Raw genomic sequence first — 13,866 nt, 5'->3', positions numbered from 1 at the left:
TATCTTAGAAATCGCAATTCTCCACATTTTTTTTTTCTGCAGTTCTAGTGAGGTAGAACAGTTCTACTTTAGAACAGAATTTTTTCTTCAAAAGGGGGCGTGTCCGGCCACTGACGCCTGATTTCAAAGTTTCCACAGTGAAAACGTACTCCAAACTAAAGTAGAATGGAGCAAGTGAAGATTTTTGTAGAACTGAAAAAACCTGTTCTACACATTAAAAAATCAGGCGCAGGTTACAAATTAGGCGTCCAGAACGAGGTGGGGGGGGGGAAGGGAACTCATTAAATTCTACAATCAATCCTTATTTATACTTCTACAAATATTATACAAATAAATCCAACCTGAATAAACATTTATAAGCAAAGAAAAGATTAAATAAACCATCTTCCTACCTGTGTGAAAGTGCTTCAGCCATCGTTCGAAGGAAACCGCCGTTTGTTGCCGCGCAGGGGAGGGAGGGGAAGGAGACAGCGGCTTGTTGCCGCGCAGGGGAGGGAGGGGAAGGAGACAGCGGCTTGTTGCCGCGCAGGGGAGGGAGGGGAAGGAGACAGCGGCTTGTTGCCACGCAGAGGAGGGAGGGGAAGGAGACAGCGGCTTGTTGCCGCGGAGGGGAGGGAGGGGAAGGAGACAGCCATTTGTTGCCGCGGAGGGGAGGGAGGGGAAGGAGACAGTGAGAAGGGAAGCCTCAGTGCTGATGTGCTGATGGCAATGTGATTTTATTAAAAAATTTTCAAAAATTAAACAGCTACAAAGAACTACAAAAATGGCCGAGTGTCAATGTTTCTTTTCACACTGAGCATGCGCGAACGCTCCAACGCGCACGCGCGGCGTTGCCGGCAGGAAAAAAACTAATTTAAATAGTACCCGCCTCCTCCCACTTACAAAATCAGCGCGAGTATAGGCTCCACCCCCCTGGGCGCCGCGCCAAACAGACAAGGAGCTGCAAAGCGCTCGAGAATAGCGCGTTTTTTTTTCTGGCGCCGTTTTAGGTGCGAAAAACGGGCGCCCAGCTCGGAGGGGCGCCCGTTTTTTATCCTGTGGAAACTTGGGCACAAAGGGTGGTAGAAGTTTGGAAATCTCTTCTGCAAAGGGAAGTTGATGCTGGGTCAATTGTTAATTAAAATCTGAGATTGATAGATTTCTATTAACCAGGGGTATTAAGGGACATGGAACAAAGGCGGGTTTATAGGAGGGAATTTTAACCTAATAAAAGATGGGTTGGGGATATGGGGATAGTTAAAGTTTTAAGAATTGAAATCCCTACCTGAACCCGTCTCCAACCCCACCGACTTCAGTTTTAACGGAGGCGGGATGGGAGGAGTGACTGGGCGGGCAGTCAACCTACTGCCAAGAGGCCAGCTGTTTATTTAAATACTATAATGAAGCTGGAAGCCTCTTTAACCTTCATTTTGTATTTAACTGTAGCTGGTCGGGCTTTGCACAGTTTGTAAAACTTGGCAGCTATAGCAAGGTGAGAACTGCTGCAACCATGATTCAGGGACCCTGCCTAAACCCCCCCCCCCGATCCAGGATTCCTGCCTACCTGCCTCCCACCCGCCCCCCCACAATCAAGGACTCCCCCCTACCCACAAGGCCTCTTCCCCCCCCACCCCCTTCACCGATGATCCTCAGTCGAGCCCCGTTCCTTCCTCCCCCCACCAATGACCCTCAGGCCGGCCCCATTCCTCTCTTCCCTTCGCCCCCCCCCCCCCCATCCCCATCACCAATGATCCTCAGGCTGGCCAAGATGATCCCCCTCCCCCTGATGTTCTGGCCCCAATGCTTCTCCCCCACCAACCCTGATGCTCTGGTTGCTTTTCTCCCCCCGATGCTCTAGCCATAATAATCTCTCTCTCCCCCCAATGCTCTGGCGTCCGGCTCACATCCATTCCTCCCTCTCCCCATCACCCCACCAATGCTTTAATCCTGATCCTTTCCCCACCCCCGATACTCCTCTGCCATCATCCCGCCCTGCTTCCCTCCTCTCTGCGGCCTAGTAGCACAGGCCTACCTGCCCATATCCAGCCAGCCAGTTTCTCCATCTGGCTGTCTGCGGGTAGGAAACAGGCTTCCCATTCAAATCAGGCTCTGCCCTTAAATTCGGTAGGGCTTGCAGTAACCTGTTCTGCAGGGTTTCCCGACAACCTTAGAGCCCTCCCAAGCTGCCTTTCCCATTAAAATTCAGCTCATGGACTTCGATCACAGATCGGCCATGATCTCATTGAATGATGGAACACACTCGAGTGGCTAAATGGCCTACTCCTGTTCCTAAATGTATGTATGTAGACCTTACCCTGGGGAAAGCAGATATAAAAGGTGACTCACCATGCTGCTTCTGCACTCTGGAGTCTGAATAAAGAGACCTAGGTCACAACAGTTTGAGCTTGTGATTATAGTCCTGTGAATTTATTCTGAACACAACAAATTGGCGACGAGTAACGGATCACGAACTATCATGTGGTAATGGCTGTCATTGGTATTCTTGAGAGATTTGTTGAGGGTGATGATTGGAAAGCCTTCGTTGAGTGCCTCAACCAGTACTTTGTGGCCAATGAATTGGACAAGGCTGAGACGGCGACCAAGCGCAGGGTGATTCTCCTCACCCTATGTGGGTCATCGGTATATGGCCTCCTTAAAAATTTGCTGGCACCGGTCAAAATAACGGACAAATCTTACGCAGAGCTGTGTACGCTGGCTAAGGAACATCTCAAGCCAAAGATGGCCAGGTATCGCTTTTACACGCACCATCGCTCCGAGGGCCAGAACGTGGCGAGTTTTGTCGCCGACCTAACACGCCTTGCGGGGCAGTGCGATTTTGCGGATCCTTGGGGGGAAATGTTGCGGGACTTTTTCATGCTTGGAATTGGCCACGAAGTCATCCTTCGCAAACTGCTGTCTGCCAAATCCCTAGATCTGAGCAAGGCCATCACGATAGCCCTAGCCTTCATATCCATGAGCAATAACACGAAACAGATATCTTCACAGAATCGATGCTCACCGGCGAGCACCGTGCACAAAATAATGTTTGCAGCAGGCAGAACAACACAGGGCAAGGGTCACCTGATTGCAGAGGCCAGACCTAGGCCTGGAGTGACTCAGAGTCCGCCGTGGGGCGCGAATGCGTATCCATTAGCACCACGTTGGCGCTGCGGGGGCAGCCATAGAGCTCATCAATGTCGATTCAAGCCTTATGTGTGCAAGGGCTGTGGAACAATGGGGCACCTCCGGTGAATGTACAAACGATATCTGACTCACCACGTAGCAGAGTCAGGAGGGGACGACCGATCCAGCGTGGATCACGATGAACGAGCAGGAGAGGCAACTCAACCTGAGGATGAAGAGGAAGTAAATGGGTTACCACCTCCACCACCAAAAGCCCTCCGATAATGTTAAAAGTTGAACTTAATGGCACTCCAGTCTCCATGGAACTAGATACGGGGGCGAGTCAATCAGTCATGAGCCAAAAGGAGCGACGAAGCACAGCAACCCGAGCTGATCCCGATTCAGGCAAAGCTGCGCACCTACACCAAGGAACTGATACCAGTTATTGGTAGTGCGGACATTGTTGTGTATCTGTAAAGCATGCACTCCCATGTTCCGCCACCAGGGAGCTCATCCCCTGAAGTCCCAAGGAATCCCAGCATCCCTTGGGAGCACTGTATATAAGCCGGCCCCTAAACCTGTTCCTCACTCTGGAGTGTCTTATTAAAGACTGGGATCACTGTTACTTTAACCTCCCTGTGTGCAGCTTCATCTATGTTTGGAACACAACAGACATAAGAGTATCCCATGAGGGAGCGGTGCACGATTTACCACTGTGGATTGTTTCAGGTGATGGGCCAGGAGGTGGATGGAGAAGATTCGATGGGAACTGGGAAGACCTCTGCGTACCTTCTCCGGCGAACAAGGCCTCCCTTTCCTAAAGGTCGAGCAAGCCCTCACCTTCAGCTGAACCAGGCATCGAAGTGCAGATCCATTTGCAGATCCCCGAGGCACAGGCCGCTCATCACAACCACGAAGAGGTAAAGTTCAACCGAGCAGCGGTACAGGCGCAGTACCCACCATCCGAAGCCGACGACCCTTTCGCGACAATGGAAGAGGCTCCAGGTCGACCATGCGGAGTGGGACTCTGGCCGAAATGATCTGAATGCGTCTTCCCGATGCCAGAGGCAAAATACCTGGGGAGGAAAATCATGGCAGTCGGCATCACGGATGAGAAGGCGTCCAGACCACGGGACGAGAGAGCGTCCAGACCACGAAAGGCCACCGCAACGGAACGGAGGAATGTGTCGTCCAGCAAGGAAGACGACTGGGTTTGGGGCAAAGATAAAGGGACGGCTGCGGTGAAGGCCAGAAACCCACTACGTTCAAATAAATTGTGTGCACCATGTAACCCTTGCGAGCGGTCCTTTGCAGCCAATAATGTACCATTGTATGGGGTTGGAGGTACCTTACAACAAGCGGGTGAACACCAACCTTACAAGTAGCGGGTGAACACCAACCGGTCGTATATGTATCTGACAAAGTACTTGTAACAAGTGATGTGTTATCACACAGGGTCGGGTGTGTTGTACAGCAAGCCAAAATAGCGGGCGAACCCCAACCAGTTGTATATGTATCTAACAAAGCATTCGTAGGAAGTAAGATATTACCGCACGGGGTCGGGAATGTTGTGCAGCAAGCAAAAGTAGCGGGCGAACACCAAACGATTGAACATGTATCAAATAAGTTAAACAAAGCAGCAGCCTGCGTTCACAGGACTAAAAGAGACGTACCAAAGAGTGTCCCAATATGTGCTCAAGTCAGACAAGCTGCTCATCCCACAAGCTTGGGAGAGCAGAGGCACCATTATCAATGTGTTGTTTCGAGAATGTCCAACACTGTCTGCACTGTAACATGATCCGCCACGGGCCAAGCACAGAAAGCGGCACCTATGCTCTCAGTTGGCCACCGTTGCCCACCACCAGGGTGGAAACAGCACAGCCTACAGACCCACTCGTGGTTGTGGAAGTGTTAGAGAGCGAGGGGTCAACCATAACGGCCCCCCAGCTTAGGACCTGGACCTGCCAGGATCCCATGTTACCGCCTGTCAAAGGTGAACTGCTAGACGGGATGTGGCAACCTATTCACCAAAGAGACGATAGACCCATCCCAACATTGCAAAGCAAGGCAGGGCGGCTACACACAGTCGGTAGTCCGGGGCCCCCATACTACGGCCCAATGTCCACGGAAACCACTAGGCCTCCTGCACTACCGAAAGTCTCAAGGCCATTGTGGCCATCCTGGGCTTGCCAGACCTTAGGGTCAGTGCCCAAATCACTAAACCTAGCACCATGCGTGCCACGGTAGACTCCCTACAGACCCGGCTATCCTGGGTGCTACGCAGTCACCAGACAGAATCACTCAGAACCGAGCCTTCCGCATGCAATCAGCAGAGATGTACCATAATTGCACGGCCCCTCCACGCGACATCAGAATAAGTGATGTAGACCATGGTCAGGGCCCCAGTTGGGCCGCTAGTACCGCATTAGCCATGGGGGGGGAATGGAGTGTATGTGATGAAAACGGAGTGTTTGATTGTGAAACCATGTACCGGGTTAACGAGTTAAGCATTTGGACCAGACCAAACTGCGAACGACAGATAACCAGGAACCACTGTGAAAGGACCTGGCCCCCAGCGACCCACTAACACGATCAACTTCACCGTCAACCACGAGGATGAACCCACCACATCAGGACTTCAACCCAGGCGATCGACCTGGGGATGCAGGGCGCCAGATCGCTTCAACTTGCAAATAACTTGTACAGAAGACTTTGCGGGGGGGGAGTGATGTTATGTATGTATGTAGACCTTTCCCAAATGTAAGACTTGCCACTAGGGGACACACCTGTGGGCGACCTAAGGGTCACCTGTGCACCCTGGGGCAAGCAGGTTTCAAAGGTGATTCACCATGCTGCTTCCTCACTCTGGAGTCTGAATAAAGAGACCAAGGTCACAACAGTTTGAGCTTGCGATATAGTCCTGTGAATTTATTCTGAACACAACACTAAATATAGGACAATTGCGCATTGGGACTAAATACAGGCATACTCGCAGGCAGTCAGCAGCTTGGATTCAATGTCTGTGTTTGCAGATGAAAATTACTGTCACTCTCAGCTCCAAAGCTGATGCTGCTCCAGGGGATGGAACTATACTACATGCCATGAGAGGATATTCTCATCATAGTTTCTCAGGATTAGTAATTATCACCGATAGCTGCAGTAAAGCATCAGCAGCAAGATCAGCCCAAGCAGTTTTTAACCACAATATTCTGCTGTAAAAATGATAAAATGTTGGGTCTATGTGCAGCTTAAGTTATGGCAAGCCCGTGCCCTATTGCACTTTCATTTTAACTACATGCTACATGTCATAAGCCTATATGGAGTGAGGCTTTGGCTTAGTGGTAGCATTCCTGCCTTAAGTCGGAAGGAAGAGTTTGAACCCCACTGCAGGGAGTCCTGGTGAGTGAGAATCGGAGCTCCGGTTCTGAATTCTGTGTTGACATCCAGTGGATACTTATGTCCGGTGTATGTGGGTGCCCATAAAATCCTCCTGCCATATAGGACTAACCTTAACCTATTGGCTGGTATAAAGGTGGTTACAGCCATGGAAGGAGCATTCACGTAACGAATTGTCAGACTGTTATTCACACTGCTCTCCAAGAGAAGAGTGCGTAGATACAAAAACAACAATATGAGCCTATGGTCACAGTAGTTTTTGAGTTGCCAACTTATGTTTGAGTCTGTCAGCATGGTTAGCATGCATGCATAGAAGCTTACCATTTCCTGTAATGCTGGCTGTATTATGAGCTTTTTTTAAACTGGACTGTGTTGTTATTGCATTTTGATCTTGATTCTTCATTATCCATCTTGGTACTTGTGCAGTAAGCCTGCCTTTTATAAAATCAAATCAGCTGATGAGTCTAATTGCATTGGGTTGCTTGTTAAATAATGGGTAAGAGACATTCAACCAATAGTAAATAAATCAAAAGCTAGATACGGAACCTGTACTCTTAATATTTTATTAGTTAAGTGCACCAAATGGTGATGCATTGATTATAAAACTATACTCACACTGACACAATCTAATATTTTTTAGATTATTATTTAAGTCTCCCTGCAATATTCCATGACTTCAGCAATATGCAAATGACTTGCTTTTTCATTATTGAGTGTGTAACTGGTATTGCTGACTTGAATCCTGACTTCTGAAGTCACATTAATCAGTTAACCTCAGTTAAGTTGATCAGTTTATGCTAGACGCTCCAGTTTCCTCCAAAAGTTGAACATATGTTGTTGCATACACATTGTATTATGCATAGATGACAATTGAGCCTCTAGGTTCTGGCTATCAGTGGGTGACATTTCTATTGTCTGGACTATCAATCCAAGGACTCAGACTTCTGCTGGTAAGCTTAACGGTGACATTTATGAGCATCATGGTGTTGAGTTATTTGTGGAGGCATTGCCAACATGGAGTTGCTGCATTACCAAATCTTCACTTTGGATGGCTTTGTGAAAGATACATAATTGGGAGCTGTTGAAATTCAGGCAACTATACACTGGAATTTTCACTGCCATGTTTACAGTAATAGTGACTTGAATATACCTTATTCAGTATAGTGAGTATAGTATACAGTATAGTACAATGAAAATCAAGAAATAGATTTATTTAGCACTTTACACACACTGAATTATTTTGCAAAGATTTGTGTCATGTTGAACAGCAAGACCCCACAAACAACAATGAGATCAATGTGTTTCTGGTGGTGTTGGTTCAGGGTCTATGTTGGCCAGGACTTGGGAATACACCCTGCTCTTCTTTGAATAATGCCATGGGATCGTTGAACATCCACATGGACCACATCAGTATCTTATCAGAAGGACAGAACCTCCATCAGTACACCACATTATTGTGCACTGTCAGTCTAGATTGCATACACAAGCCCTCCATTGGTAATCTAAATTAACTAAAGCAAGCTGATGCATGTATGTTAAATGCATAGACCAAATGGCAATCCTTGCAAGAACACTTTAAATCCATGAAACTCTTTTGGAATGGACCTATTCAAAAATATTAAATTACATAATTGAATTGTTAGTTCCAGAATTCTTTTGACTTCTACTCAGCAGCTGTGCTAGAATTATTCATCTCAGCTCTGAAAAGGTTGAGTTGAAAGCTTCAGAGTACGGATAATAAAACTATATTGAAGGAGTGCTTCTATGTGTTAATTTGTTCTGCATTCAATGCATTGCCGACCATAAGGTGAGTAATAACTGTCACCAGTCACCTGAGTATTATTCTTTAAAATTTGTTCTGACATAATTAAACACAGAATATAACAGGACATCTTATTTATGTAAAATAAGGAAATTAAATGGGTTTTGCTTTTGAACCATCTTTCTGCTGTAAAGTGAGCTCTACATGATTCCATTGAATATTTTGTTCATGCTCGCATTAATTACATTTCAGCAGACCAACAGTATACTTGCCAAGAGCATTAAAGGTTAAATTTAAATTCTCCAACAGGGCCATTCTGTCTGGGGCAGTGAAGGCACATATTGTTTGGCCTTTTATTTAATTTCACGTAATTTTTAAACAATACATTTCATCACATATTATACAGAACCAAAGGAAACAATTCAGTTCAGCTGCTCCTCCACTGAAGCTGTCTAGTCTAATCCCATTTTCCTGCCTTTTCTCCGTATCCTTTATAATCTTCCTTTGCAAATATTTATCCAGTTCCCTTAAATGATGTAAAAGTCTATGCTGCAGTCACTACTTGTGGTAAAGTTTGAAAACCTCAATTAGATCACAATGAAAAAAGCTCCAAGGTTTTAAGCTTTCCTTCATATCTATAATCTCTCATTCCTGGTAGCATTCTAATTATTTTACTGTAACCTTTACATGACTCTAATATCCATCCTCTAATGGAATGCCCAGAACTGCACCCAATATTCGAACTGGATTAACCACTGTCTATACAAATTCAACATCAGTTCTCTGCTTTTATTCTCAATTCCCCATGTATAAAGTACAGACTTCAAATACGTTCTCTCCCTCTCTCATTAAGGTGCAGCTTAAAAATAAGCATTTGACATTCGTTACCTAAAATGAAAAATATTAAGAGTTCATATATTAAGATTGATGATGTGAGAAAGCATAAATAAACTCATGGCTGCTTTCTTCTTCTTATTCTTTTCTGTGCCTAGCAATACATGAAGTAACCCATTTCTTGCAAGCTTTTATATCCAGATCATCATGCTCTGAGTTGGTCTATAATAAAGACTGCTTTTTGTGTAGACCAGTTTTTAGCCTGACCATGGGGGACAAGCTAGCTGCAATAGGGTGTCGCCACTCTACTCCCATCTGATATGAGTACCCAACTGAATATTTACCTAGTGTTCACAGGACAAAGCACTGGTCTCTTGCTTGCTAGGGCTACGATGATGAGTTTAGTCTGCTCCCATCAGATGCGAGTATCTGGCTGGATGTCAACCTAGTATTCAGACATCCGTGGAAAGAAATTCACCTCCGCCGGAAATGAGCCGCACCAACCGTTTTTCCTGTGTTTTCACCACTGCGGTGGATGTGGTGGCCCCTTGCCACGAAATTCAGCTCTTTGTCTTTTTTTTTTCGAGCAGGGTGGAAGTCGGCCATAATGGGGGTGGAATTGGGGCAGAAGTGGGGGCGGCAGAGTGCTGGGCACTGTCAGTCATCAGCATAGCGCTGATGACGTCATCAGCATAGCGCTGATGACGTCATCACGCTGGCACGTCACTTAAAGGGGAGAGCTGCAACGAGCTCTGCGATTAATTTAATTAGGTCCACTGGGCCACCAAGGAGGGTTCTGGCCAGGCCAGCGGCCTGGCACCCAAGAGAGGGTGCCAGGCTGCTTGTTGGCGGCACGACCGAACCTGGGGGCATAATTGTCAGGCCGACCCGGCAGTCAGCCGTCAAAAAAAAAATAAGATAGCAGCCGTGGCTGTGTGCCCTCCCCTTTAATGGTGGCCGCACTGCCATTTTACACACATTACAAACTGCACCGACAGAAAAATCTGTGAGAGACACCGTGTGGCGGCCTCAAAATTTTTTAGGTGAATTTTGCTTGCTGGGTAGGAGATCGGCGGTGCCGCTTTAATGATCTACTTGGGAGGGTTCGGCAGCAGCGGGGCAGATACGGTGGTTGCCAGAAAAATCACCAAGGAGAATTTCGCGAGCGGCAGCCATTCGACAAAGAATCGGCGGCCATTCGACACCACCGCATGGCCGCCGCTTTCCGGTGGTAACGTGCCTTATCACGAGGCTGAATTTCGGCCCCATGAACTCTTGTCTCTGCTCACCAGGGCAGTCTGGAGTGTAGCTCAAATCCCACAATCTTCTGACTCAGAGGCAAGAATGCTGCCACTGAGCCAAGGCTCACTCCACACGGCTGTTTTAATAAACACATATTGCGATAAACAAACAACCACTTGTACATAGTTAGCTGAAGATGAAGTGCGGCACAGTCTTGTCATAACTTAAACTGTAGATAACCATCATTTCATAATTTTTATTGCACGGAAATAAAACTGAAATACAGGGGATAGTAGTCTTAGCGATTATTGAAAGTCTTACCTTAGCAAGTTGAGAAATTGTAGTTGATCGATCTGGGCTGCCAACAGAAAGCAACTATTTTGTTGTAAAAACTAGTTCACTAAGGTCCTTTAGAGAAGGGAATGTGCCATCCCGACCTAGTCAGGCTATATCTGAGTCCATTCCCGCGCTGTGTCTGGAATTTTCCCCTAAAAAAAAAAGGGTGGGTTTGAAGCGTGGGGGCAGGTAAGAAGTTAAGAATGTGATTCCCGACCTTAAACAGAGCCGGGGACTGCTGCATCCAGGAGGTAATTGATTTTATACGCCTCCTGGATCTAGGGTCGCGACCATACTCACCCCCCATGATGAGATACCACACCCCCAGGCCGCCGATCACTTTTCCAGCCTATCTTCCTATCTTCCCCCCCCCCCCCACCAACGATGATGATGAAGCCGGCTGCGATCTTCTGGTGGCCAATACTGATCCTCTCTTCACCAGCCGACAACCCTTGCCCCTCCCCCCCACCGCGCAATCCCTGGCCGGTCCCAACCCCTGCTGATCCTCTCCCTCTTGATCCCTCACTCCCCCCTCATACTTTCGTGCAACAAAAGAATTGCATATTTATTTTAACACCAGACCGGCCCTTTGCTTCTGAGGCCTACCTGCCCGCAGCCAGCCAGGCTCTCAATCTGGCAGGCTGCAGGTAGAAAACAGAGTCCTCGCATTCAAATTAGGCTCTGCGTTAAAGTCGGCTGGATCTGACCCCACATCCCAAACACAAGTTTAGAAAATAGTTTGAATTCTGCACTGAAAGTGATTACGAGTGCTGAAAGAGCCAGATTTATTTTCTGAAGAGGATATAGAAATAAACTGCTCACTAGCACTGAAAATCTTGACTTTTGACACTGGGGGCAAAATTGCCCTGCAGACCCTTTGGGGACGGTAACCAGGGCGCTACTGGGGCACTGAAGGGTGTGCTATGCAGATGCTCCGCGTAGCACTGACGTGCTTCAATTAAAGAAGAGGACCACTGCGCACTCTACAAGGCCTCTGATGGGCCCCACTGGGACACCAGGGCAGCGTGCGACCAAGCTTGCAGCCTGGCACCCAAGACGGAATGCCCGTCTGCACGATGGTGGCCCGGACCAGGCTAGGGCCGCCATCGTTGAGCTGACCCAAGAGTAGGCAGACAAACAAAGATGGCGGTCCGGGGCGCTGGCGCGCTCCCCTTTAAGCAGCACCCCAAGAGCGGAGTCGGCCAGCTTTGCGACCTGCAAAAGGTGTCTTGCCTCCCAGAGACGCTAACGAGGCTATATAAAGTGACAGTTTTGCTCTCTATGTTTTTTTCCTGCCATTTTGGAGCATACTATGGTTCTATCTTTAAACACAAAAATAATTTTTCCTGGCAGGATTTAAATATGAAAATAAATAGCTGCAGAAATTTCAATATAACGTTGCAGCGTCCAGTTTGTCATAGAAATCTAAACCCAGATCTATTATTTATGAACTGAAATATTTGACAACATGCATCTCCAATAATCCCCAATTCAACAGTACATTCTTCTTCCACAAGACAAAACTGCCTCAGTATTATCTCTGAGCCCTAAAGGAACCCTAATAGTAGTTAGGGGATGACCTGGATTTGGGAGGGAAACAAGTGAGTTAATATCATTCCAACAAACCTTAGAAACAAGTTGTACACTGTAAACATTAATGCGTCTTTTCAATTTTTAGATGGTAATCAATCTTTTGTGCATTTGAAACATTTTTGTTTTTATAAAGCTTAAAACATGAAACTAGGAGTTATTATTGGCAATAATAACGAAGGAAGGTTTTACGCATTCTATGACATTTCTTGTCCATTATCTTAATAGACGTTAACCCATGTAAAATAAACAATTTTGTGCCTTAAATTAAACAGTGGACAGAGTGAGCAATGTTACACAAAAGTTAAGTAATCAAACATTGACTGTGTGGTGCTGACTGGATCTTTGACTAGTTATATATGAGTGCCCGCCAACATGCCCGGTACCTATTATAAGCAAAAAACACAGTTGTAAGATTGATGTCGGAGTAAGTGTGAAGTATTAATTTATTCATGAACTATAATTCTCATTTAAGACAATAGGGTAATTTTAACCTAACACACTCTAGTGGGAAAAGTGACGTAATTAGATCGGCCGTCTGTTTTGCTTTTGATTAACTTCAATGGGCGTAAAATGGCCGATCTGATGTCGTCAGTTTCCCACCAGGCGGGTTAAGTTAAAATTAACGTTCTGATTTTGAAGGTGTTGCTCTCTTTATTTAGTTTTGTAGAGTGTCACATAGCTAATGAAATGCTTCCTTATTTCAGAAATTCTTGATCATTTGTACTGTCATCATTGAAATTGTTCATAACATTTGATATCAGTTTTTTGACTGTAGTTAATTTGTGGAATTACTGTAATAATTTTATTTACAGAAGTGAATAGTGAACTGTTGATGTTGAAGGAACTGTACAGTGGTAGAATTGACCGTGGTAGACAATAGTAGCAGTAAGAATACATACAAGGCTCAAGATTAAGTACTCATTTTCAAAGTTGTCATCAGATTTTGCAGACAGTTTGGGTTGAATTTTAACACTCAAAAACAGGTAGATTGGGGTTCGGTCAGATGTTAAAATTCTTAAAATCTGACACCTGACCCCAACTCGTCTTCAACCTGCCCACTTTCGGTATAACGGAGGTGGGAAAAGTGGGGGTAGCCATCTCCCTCCCAGGAAGTGGGTTGGCAATTTAAATATTTTAATGAGGCCGGCAGTCTATGATTTAACCTGCTTTCCAGGTTTTACAATGGCTGGTTGGGTTTTCCTAGGCCTTGGGAATTCAACAGCTGAAGGGAGTCGAGGACAGCTTTTGGGAGAAGGTAAGTGCCTTTACAGCACTGCTTGTGGGCCAGGTGGAGCAAGAGTGCTTCCCCCCTCAGCCCCACAACCTCCCCACACCCCTAATCAGACCCCCCATCCCCATACAAAGCCCCCTGGGATCGGATACCCCCACCCCCCAGGTCGTGGATCGGACCTACCTGTTCCTGCGGCCTGCCATACAGTCCTCCCATTGTGACTGTCTGACTTCCGGGCGGGGAAACCTGTCCAGTGCAAAAGACGCATGCTGTGGAGTTAAAACTTCACAACGTGCAGGGTTTCCCATCCAAAACTCCGCTCCCCCACCCCCGCCCCTGTTAATATCCAGGCCTTTGTGTTTTTGCTGGT

At 46.6% G+C, this 13,866-nt stretch overlaps 1 protein-coding gene across 17 annotated transcripts in view; it reads left to right on the top strand.

Annotated features, from left to right (window-relative positions):
• rgs3a (regulator of G protein signaling 3a) overlaps positions 1–13,866 on the top strand; it is a 340,299-nt gene that overhangs the window by 273,140 nt on the left and 53,293 nt on the right. The window lies entirely within an intron of this gene.

The sequence above is a fragment of the Pristiophorus japonicus genome, chromosome 20, assembly GCF_044704955.1.
Source record: "Pristiophorus japonicus isolate sPriJap1 chromosome 20, sPriJap1.hap1, whole genome shotgun sequence".
Classification (NCBI taxonomy): Eukaryota; Metazoa; Chordata; class Chondrichthyes; family Pristiophoridae; genus Pristiophorus; species Pristiophorus japonicus.
The sequence above is the reverse complement of the archived record's forward strand: the minus strand, read 5'-3'. Positions and strand labels throughout refer to the sequence as shown.